Consider the following 9,476-nt stretch of genomic DNA (forward strand, 5'->3'; position numbering starts at 1 on the left):
CTGAAAATAGAAAAGAGGGCTTTTCTATGTTGATGAACGCATCTTTGAGTGCATGATTATAAATACATAAATATGCATCCATACTTTTACAGTGATAACTACTGTAAAAATGAGAATGTTAAAAAAGCCAATCTAGACAGAGTCTGTCTCATTCCACCTGCCTCTTTATGTTGGTAATACTAGGAGTCCTAAGAGAGCTGCTGTGGTCTATGTCACATTCATCCCAGCCTCCTTCCTAATCCGGGAGCTGATGATGAAAATGTGATAAATCTTCTGGCTTAACTTTGATGGTTTTCCAATAACTCACTTCTGGTAGTAAATTGTTGCAGGTCTTCCACTTCAATCCCATCAGCCATTTTCATCACCTTGTCTAAAAGGTTTTTATTGTAACTGCAGCCCAGGAAGAGGTGGCTGGTTCAGACCATGGAGACAGCCCAGACCTGGACAGCAGTTTGTGCCGTTGGGTGGGTCGCAGTAGTCAGGCAGGTGGCATAGGATGAATTCCATGCAGGCCTTCCATTGACTCTCACCTCTGAGTGGAAGTGGAACTGCTCTGCAAAGTCGGCCACCTGCCGCATTCCTGAGACCAGCTCCTCAACCGTGACAGCAGCCTTGCCACCAACTATGGTGTCCGCCTCAGCCAAGGACCAGATAGCCTGCCACCTTCAGAAACATGGATTCTTATTGCACTGATGCAAGCAACTATATTGCCATAAGTTAAGAGTACTCACAGATAGTTTCCAAATTCTAGAGGAACCAGGCAGAAAAAATAAACATACTCCAAATTTTGTTCACAGGAGTATACCTTTCTCAATTATTAAAGGATGTAAATAGTTTAAAATAAGTTTCCTTGACACTGAAAAACAAAACAAGAATCAGCAATATTCTAATCAAAAGTCAAAAAGTTTTCTTTAACTTTCTGAGTGCAGTCCACTTAGTAACTCTTGTTTTGGTTGATATTTGTGAATATGTTAGATCTTTATGAGTCCTGTACATTGTTTCGCTATTCCAATGTTACAATCTTCAAAGCTATTAAAAACTTGCATTTGAGAGCATCTGTTAAAGTCCTTAATATAGCTTGATTATAAACAATTGTCTGTCAAAGGCAAATTCCAGGATAGTTACAGTTAAAAACATGACTGACAAAAAAGTTTATTTCCATGGTTTACAATAACTTTCCCCTTAACTATGATTGATAGCATATACTTAGACATTAGAATTTTAGAAATCCCATACAATTTTGGAACATAGTATTATTCACCAAAATATAACTTAAAGAATATTGGAAATAATTTTGGCAATCTAATGTGACTAAACATGTCAAATAATACTGTTTAACTCTTTTCTGAATCTTTCAGAGGCCCTCTGAACCATCCAAAATCCAGGCATCAAGAAGGACAATTTCTAGATTGCCATAAGTTATTTTGCCAAAACGATGACTCAGAAGACAAAAACCTTTCATTAGCCTTTACTATGACATGAAAATTCTGTTAAAAGCCAAATTTTACCCTTGCATTAGTTTGTTAATGTTAACCGAAATTAGTTTAAATGAAACCTTATAGATCATTCTATCTAATCCTAACAAATTTGACCATGATCTTTACAAACCTTTTATAGCCCTTTTACTAAAGGGCAGATTAGTGTCTTAAGATCTTGTTGCTACGCTTTTATTTCAATGCTCGATTTATGAAAAGACCATATAGATACTATGGGAGAAAACGTGTAGTGCTTCTACCATGCGTTTCATTGCAAGGCAACCCAAGGCCAAGTGGCTTATTTTGTAATCGGCCCATTCCTGATGGGCTGATTCTCATCTCCCACTGCGGGGTGGGGATGTTTCCTTATCTTCCAGGTGGCCAAGAGCGTGCTTCTCTGATTTATAACTACTATTAGCCATTGCTTACAGTGTATTTTCTACCTGGTTATTAGACACCAAAGTTCTTCCATAATGCAAAATAATTTCTGCAACCCCCAAAACTCAAAACTGTCAGATAACACAATGCAAAACAGAACAGAGCCTTTGATTTTGAGAGGGATCTATCTGCTTTTAATTCCTGGGGTTTCATGAGGAAAACAGAGTTTTTTTTCCCCCAAAACAGGGTCTGTGGAGCCTCCTCTGTCTTTTCCAAGGAGTCCCATGCCACCAGAAGTTATCTTAAGGCCTCTCATGCTTGCATTAAGAGTGGTAAGACAAAAAAAAAAAAAAAATGGAGAAGAATAATTCAGTCAACTGAGAAGAAAAGAGCCGCCTTTTTCCAGAAACACAAGATCCAAGAAGAGAAAAACATAAAAGCCTCGTAAATATATCTATAACTTGAATATTCACTTTTAATTAAGCTGACCGCTTTTTAAGAAAATCCTTTTAAATCCCTGTTACTTGACTTTAGCCATGCCAAACAGTTAATATTTTTGGCTTTTGAACTTTACAAAAACTAACCTTACAGGTGAAACTTACAAGCCTTAATCAGGTTATGACTTAACGGCAAGTGTACAAGATATTTTTAAAGGAGTGACAGGCAGTTTCTGAAACTGTTACTGCAAAATTGTGACTGAAACAGTGAAAGAGATTTGACTCAAACAACTGCATTTTGTTCCCAGCTCTCAAGCTGTCCTGACCATCCCTGGGCATAGGCTGAACCAACTTTGGGAGGAGCTGGATTTACAGGCTACAGTCTAAAACAAAGAAGACAACAGCTGCTTCCCAAGATATACTTCCCTCTTGCCTGGGGACCAGACCAAGAAACTAGCCACAGAATTAGAAACCATGACCCAGGAGCCAGGCAGCTGAGGCTACAAGATCCTGACCCTCCCTAAACTGCTCTCAAGATTAGTGCTTAGGATATTTTGTAAACCCTGCCCTGATGGGTTACCTGGAACTATCCAGATTGACAAACTGGCTTATGTGATTTTGTGGCCTTCACCCAGGAACTGACTTAGCTCAAGAAGACAGCCGCCATTGTAAAATGGCAGAGACTAAAACGATAACCACGTGGTTACAGGTCTTGTTCCCAAGGACACGAAACCAGATGGAGGCCTGTAGCCAAGCGTGTTACTGACCATTTTGTTGGGCTGCCTTGAACAGCAGGCTTATGGGGTTCTGGGCCTGCAGAGATCAGATATTCTGTCTTTGACAGAATCATGCAGAAAGATATGCAAAGCACACCAGATTGTTTATGGCTTAAGACCAACCTCACAAACCTTTTGATTAATTATAAATTTAAGGAGAATATAAACAATGATCCTTACTATTCCTTTTACCAGTTTGCACAAGGAGAGAGAAGCCAAAAGCCCAAGTAGTAAGAAATGTTTACCCTTTTGCCCGCATATTAGACTTCTGGGTTCTCTTCTCCCTAGCTCAACTCTAAGCCAAACATTTTAAGGTTTGGAAAACGAACTTTTCCCAGGTTGGAAGAACATTATAAAAGAGACAGAAGCCATTTAAACCATGAAAGAAGGGAAAACACCGTAGAAGGGAATTCCAGTTAGGGTTCTTAAAAGGGATTGCCTCTCTCCCTATTAGGAATGGTGTTGCCCTTATTTCTTTGCCTTCTTGCTGGCAATACTCTGGACCCCTCTGTGGTGACCGAGCAACCCCAGGCTCCTGGAAGAATTGGCAAAACCTGAGCTAGCTGCAATAACAAGAAGAAATTGTTGTTGATTTTTAACCTGCAAATTCTCTTAGAATTTGGTTTCCCCGAAATGAGTTATTTGCTTTGTGATGCTTGTTACTTACTGTATCGATTATATTTGAGAAAATGAAGAATAATGTGAAACGCTGAGATGTGACTTGTGACTTTGGCTCTGCTGAGCTGTTCTGATAAAAACAGGAACTCTGTGAATGGGGCTAACCACATAGCTTGACTGCGAGAGAGAGATGACAGCATGTAACGGGCTTCTCGTTGCTGAGAGCCTATAAAAGGACGTGTAATGGAGAGGCCTATTACCTAGATTGCTTTCCGAGGAAAGGCATATTGATTATGGCCCTGGAAAGGGAATGCGACCCTTATGGGGAGCATATAAACGGACGCATGAGGGGCGTCTGTCTCTGTGGTTAAGGATGTAAAATCTTTCTTCTTCCACTGCTCCCCCAGGCCTGCTTGGAGGCCCCTCCTCTTGCAGTTTTTGTGGTCAGGCTGGTTGTCCTGTGTCAGATCCTGTTCCCTCTGCAGCTGTGAGCCCGTGTATTCTTGCTGATAATCATAAGTTTATGTTTAACCTATTTTTGCTAAGGTGTTTGATTTCTATGCTGACACACAGAAAGTTATCTTTACATTGTTGTGCTTTTATAATACCACGTTGTGATTTTTGTGCCCCAGTTTTTGCAGATTTTTTTTTTTGTATGATTATCACTGAAACTTTGTGTAACCTCGCTCCCCCTCCCCTATTGAAAGAGCATAATAAAAAACTGAGGTTTTCAGGGGAATGTCAGACTTCCACGGAGCAGAATTAGGTGGTGTCTCCCCGGGGTCCAGCTTTAAGGAAAACTTTTTCCTTGTCTCTCTCTTTCTTTTTCACTGACCACTCGGTCACTTTGAGAGATCTTAAACCCACATTGATATATTGGGAGCTGGTCTCGCCAATACCTTCTCTATTTTTTTTTCTTTTTCCTTTTGGCTTACTATAGGGGACATATTGCTTATCTCCAAAATTCTCTTCTGCTTGCAGAGCTGCCTGTTTTAGCTGCAGTGAGGATTTGACTTAGCGGCAGCATAACATCCCTCTGTGTGACATCAAATACCTGAGTTAAATTTTGGAATGCTTCTATGTACCTATCAGGGTCATCGGAAAATTGGCCTTAGTTTCTCTTTACTTGCCTAAGGTCCTGCAATGAGAAGGGAACTTGAAGAGCCTCAAATAAGGAGGGCCCTCAGATGATTCCTCTGAAAGTTACTTTTTTAAATTTTGGGTAACTGTTTTCTCTGGGCCTGCCCAATATGGTTGCTAAAAGAGCTGGGTTGATGTTACAACGCTTGCAGAGGTTTAGTAGGAATGCCATGCTCTTGTGCAAAAGAAAATGAGGTGCTTTCTTTGAAGTTCTGAGGTTAAGGAAGTTTCAGTTTTGCAGGGTGCACTCCAGAGGGGTGCACGCTGAAGATAATTTATTACCCATTTAGAAAAAGAAGCAAGAATCAAAGCATCCTCTTAGTCTCCTTCCTTTCCGTATGACCCAGAGTGGAGGAGAAGACAAGGAGCGTCCTCTGAATGTCTTACCTCCTGGTTTCTGGATTCCAAAAGTTTCTTAAATGTGCCCCATGAGACCAGATGAACTAAGTGATGGGGCTAACCACGCATACCCACACGGCCTTAGTTAACCCGCCTTGTGTGATTTCCCTTTGACTTCCTAGAACCCATGTGATTTGCCTGGCTCCCGGAAAAATGAATCTCTGGAGAGACTGTGTCGTCTTTGGCAAGGCTCCTTTATCGGAGGCAATGTGCTAGATTGCCTGCTATTATGGCACGTGCTAAAGCACTTACCCTAAAACAGTTCTGGTTAACTTCCAAACTTAAAACTTCCTTTCTAATTAAGTACTATCTTAATTGGAGACAAAATAGATGCCTTAAAAGAATATAGAAATCGCAGGGCACGGTGGCTCATGCCTGGAATCCCAGCACTTTGGGAGGCCGAGGTGGGTGGATCACGAGGTCAGGAGATCAAGACCATCCTAACACTCTGAAACTCTGTCTCTACTAAAAATACAAAAAATTAGCTGGGCGTGGTGGCACATGCCTGTAGTCTCAGCTACTCAGGAGGCTGAGGCAAGAGAATTGCTTGAACCTGGGAAGCTGAGATTGCAGTGAGCTGAGATTACGCCATTGGACTCCAGCCTGGGTGACAGAGCGACTCTGTCTCAAAAAAAAAAAAGAACGTAGGAATCGAATGGCCGTTTTCCCACTGGTGGGACAATATGGGGACTAAAATTGGCTGCCGACGACATTTTACTCCTAACTGTTAAAAGCAGAAACTTCCCGTTCTCAGAAGAGGCCTAGAGCTTGATTTCTACTAGGTGGCTTAGAAATACCATGTGCTCGCCAGAGAAACCATAGAGAAAGCTGTTGAGTTACCGCCTGCTGCAATTCGCCATCTTTTCTAATGAACCTGTTTCCCTGAACTGTAAAGATTCCTGCACATTAGACACACAGAGAAAGGGTAGAAACCGCGGATATAAAGAGAAAGAAAGTTTGGTGACAGGGTAGCTGGAAGAGAGTCTTGAGGTTAAAGGACAGATTTAAAGTTGAATTCTGCTCCATGTTCACCACTCTGATGACTGAATTTCCTTTCCCGGTGAATGCACCAAAATGATACGGCTCCGATGAGTGGAGGAACAGCAGGGCTCTTGTCTCACATCGAACTGAAAAAAACCACATGGACACACGTGGAGTGGTTTTAAGGAGTGGAGTGTTTAATAGGCAAGAAAGAGGGGAGATGCAGAAGATAGAAGCTTCCCCATACAGAGGCAGAGGAAGGGGGGCTCCAAAGCCGAGAGAGGGAACCCCCTCCCATTTGCTCTTTCTAAGAGGAGAGGAAAGGAAGAAAGAGAAGTATATGAAGGTCAAGAACTCAGGTGCTGAGGTCAGACTATTCTGAGTTTGACAACTGGCTGTGCCACAAGCTGTGTGACCTTGGGAATGTTGCTGAACCCCTCTGAGCCTTAGTTTCCCCATCTGAAATGTGACACTGATAATGCTTCTTTCACTGGGGACCTATGAGGGTTCAGCTGTTCAAAGTCTGTAAAATACCTGGCATAGAGGAAGCCCTTAATTAATGGTAACTAATAATATCGTAATTAGTTTGACTCTTATGGCCCAAGCTGTTTTTTTTCCCTCACCTACCTGACCATGCTCATATTCAGCCCCAGCTCCTCCTGGAACTTAACTATGACACACATTGTGCTAGATACGGATTCAGAAATGAATACCACCAGCTATACATGAAGTACTACGTGGAGCTTAAATAAATGAACAAGGTATTTGCAGATTTCCACCCCTCTCCCCTCCCATCCACCAGCACCTTACCTGTCTCACATGCAGACACTCCTAACTATAATGGCCCATTTCCTATATTTCCATAGAGAGATCAAGAGAAAGGAGGGCCTGTGCCATACCAGGCCAGTGTCTACATGAAGGCAAGGGGCTGCTGCCACAGGGAGGGGCCTTTGGGGCAGAGGCAGCTCACAGGGTGGGGTGGGACAGCAGGGTTTCCTGAGCCGGGACCTGGACACCCACAGGACAAAGACAGGCCTCCCAGTGACCAGGGCAGGGCAGGATCCAGCCAAGACAGGGAGGATGGGAGGGCAGGCTCTCTGGGTCCAGGGCTCAAGTTGCTTGCTTGTGGTATCTTTCTCAACATGAGTCAGACATTTACTGCCCTGAACAGGGCTTGTTTCCAATGGACCCCCTATGTGAGAGTAGATATGCTTTATTTAGGAGTTCTTTAAGTGCATGTAGCTTAATAGACTATCTAATAGCTAATCTGAGTTTCCATCCAACGACCTATCTCGTGTTGAACCGGAGATCATGTCTCAAATCTGGTCTCCCTGCTGAAATTGACAGCACGCAATCTGCCAAGCCTGGAAGAAGAAAGAATAGAAGCCTTATTACTGCCAGCATTGTTTGCACTTATAGACCCAATGCTATAAATAGGAACGGTGAAGAGAAGAGTCCTCACGCGTTTGAAATGGAGATGATCGATTGATTTTCTAATATTGATCATTTGCAAAACAATACTCATATATATTGCCGAGACTGATGCCACAAGTCAACACGATATTCAGCCACATTGCTTTAGAGACACCTCTCATCACGCCCAGTACTGTTCCCTGTTACCTGCGGATTCGCCGTGCCCCTGGTGTGACGTACCTGCAGGAAGGCGAGCAAGACTGTGCAGATGCACAGAGCCTGTATGTTTCTCACATTAGAAACGCGAAGAGGTGAGGCTGCATTTCCTACTTGTCAAGCGCTCATGCTTAATTGGGCCAGAAATACTCTCTGGTTCCTGCTTCTGCAAGACAGATCTTGGCTGTCACTAAGCATCTGTGGTACCCGGAAGGGACAAATGGAGTTCTGTGGGCTGGAGGCTTTGAGAAAGAGCAGATTTTTTCCCTCCATGCCAATTATGTGTGTGGCATTCGGTTTTCTTTGTGTGTCCCAACCTTTGGCCCTGGGGCTGACATTCTGAGCACGCCTGTGTCCCCGGCACTCTGCTCCCACCATGATGTGCAGGAGGCCAGCTGAACCCCTGGCACTGCAGGTGTTAGAGCAAGAGGATTCCAAGCAGGGAGATGGCTGCTCAGGGAAGCTTCCAGAGGCAAGGGAGGTGGAATCTGAAGGGGTGAAGAGCACAGATGGAAGGGAAGAAGAAAAGGCAGGCAGGGAAGCTGTGGGAGCAAAAACAGGGTGGTAGCACACTAATGCATTCACTTGTTCAATAGTATTTATTGAGCACTTACTGTGTGCCACAGTGATCAAGGCAGACCCTGTTCCTGCTGTCAGGGAGAGAGAGGCAGACAACAAGCAGATGCCCAGGTTTGTGGTATCTGCAGTGAAACATGCCTTGAAGAAAACCAGTGCAACGTGAAGGGTAAGGAAAGGAGCAGGGGGCTGGTTTGGATGGGGCAGCTGGGGCAGAGTGAACCAGACCAGCAGGGCATTTGGAGGACCAGGCAAGGGTGTGGCTGGCGAGATGCGGGCTTGGCGACCGGGGTGTAGGCTAAAGAGTGTGGGTGGGACCTGATGGACAGTCATCCTCGATGGTACCCACAGGGGCGGGGCGGGGGACTGCTGGGTGTTCCGGCTAAGCCCTCTGCCCTGTGAAGGAATTCATTACCTTACTCCATGCCAGTCCTTCAAGCCAGCATGGAGGTGTCAGTATGTGGGAGCAGCCAGTGATCCCTCCACCATTTAACAGAGATGGGAACCAAGCCCAGAGCAGGGATGTGACTCACTCAGGTCACTCACCCAGAGTGGAGGAAGGAACTCGGGTCTCCTGACGGCGTTTTCTCTGCCCGGGGAGTGAGAGGGAAAGGTGGCTCTGGCCTTGCTCGAGGAGGTAGAAGGTGAGGGGAGTGGCCAGGCCCTGGAGCTCCCGCGGAGGCATGATGCGGCATTGCCATCTGACCGGAGAGCGTAGGTGCCGCCAGGTTCGCTCCCATCTCTCATTTGCCTTCCTCTATTGTTGCGTGTCTTCTCTCTAAAGCCCTTCCTGCATTTTCCATGCAGGGGAATACAGGTGTGATGCGGGGGGTCGGACACGGGACTGCACCCTAGGCCGCCTCTGATGGAAACTCCAAGATTCTATGACTTCCCTGAGAGCTCCTCTGCCAGGAAATGCCAGCCTCAGCCTAGTGCAAGGAGAAGCCTGATGACCCTGTGGGGTGAGTCTGTGGGCCCCGCGTGCGTGGACGTTGCAGGGGGCGCTCCTGAGGCCAGAGCTGTGCACTTCCCAGGCGGGTGCGTGACTTGACTTTTCTCTGCTCATT

At 44.9% G+C, this 9,476-nt stretch overlaps 1 pseudogene; it reads right to left on the reverse strand.

Annotated features, from left to right (window-relative positions):
• Positions 1–278: 278 nt before the first annotated feature.
• LOC105721967 (CDKN2AIP N-terminal-like protein) lies at positions 279–9,094 on the reverse strand (annotated as a pseudogene).
• Between the last annotated feature and the right edge of the window lie 382 nt (positions 9,095–9,476).

Source organism: Aotus nancymaae, unplaced genomic scaffold, assembly GCF_030222135.1.
Source record: "Aotus nancymaae isolate 86718 unplaced genomic scaffold, 86718_ANA_hifiasm-v0.15.2.pri h1tg000032l_0, whole genome shotgun sequence".
Taxonomy (NCBI): domain Eukaryota; kingdom Metazoa; phylum Chordata; class Mammalia; order Primates; family Aotidae; genus Aotus; species Aotus nancymaae.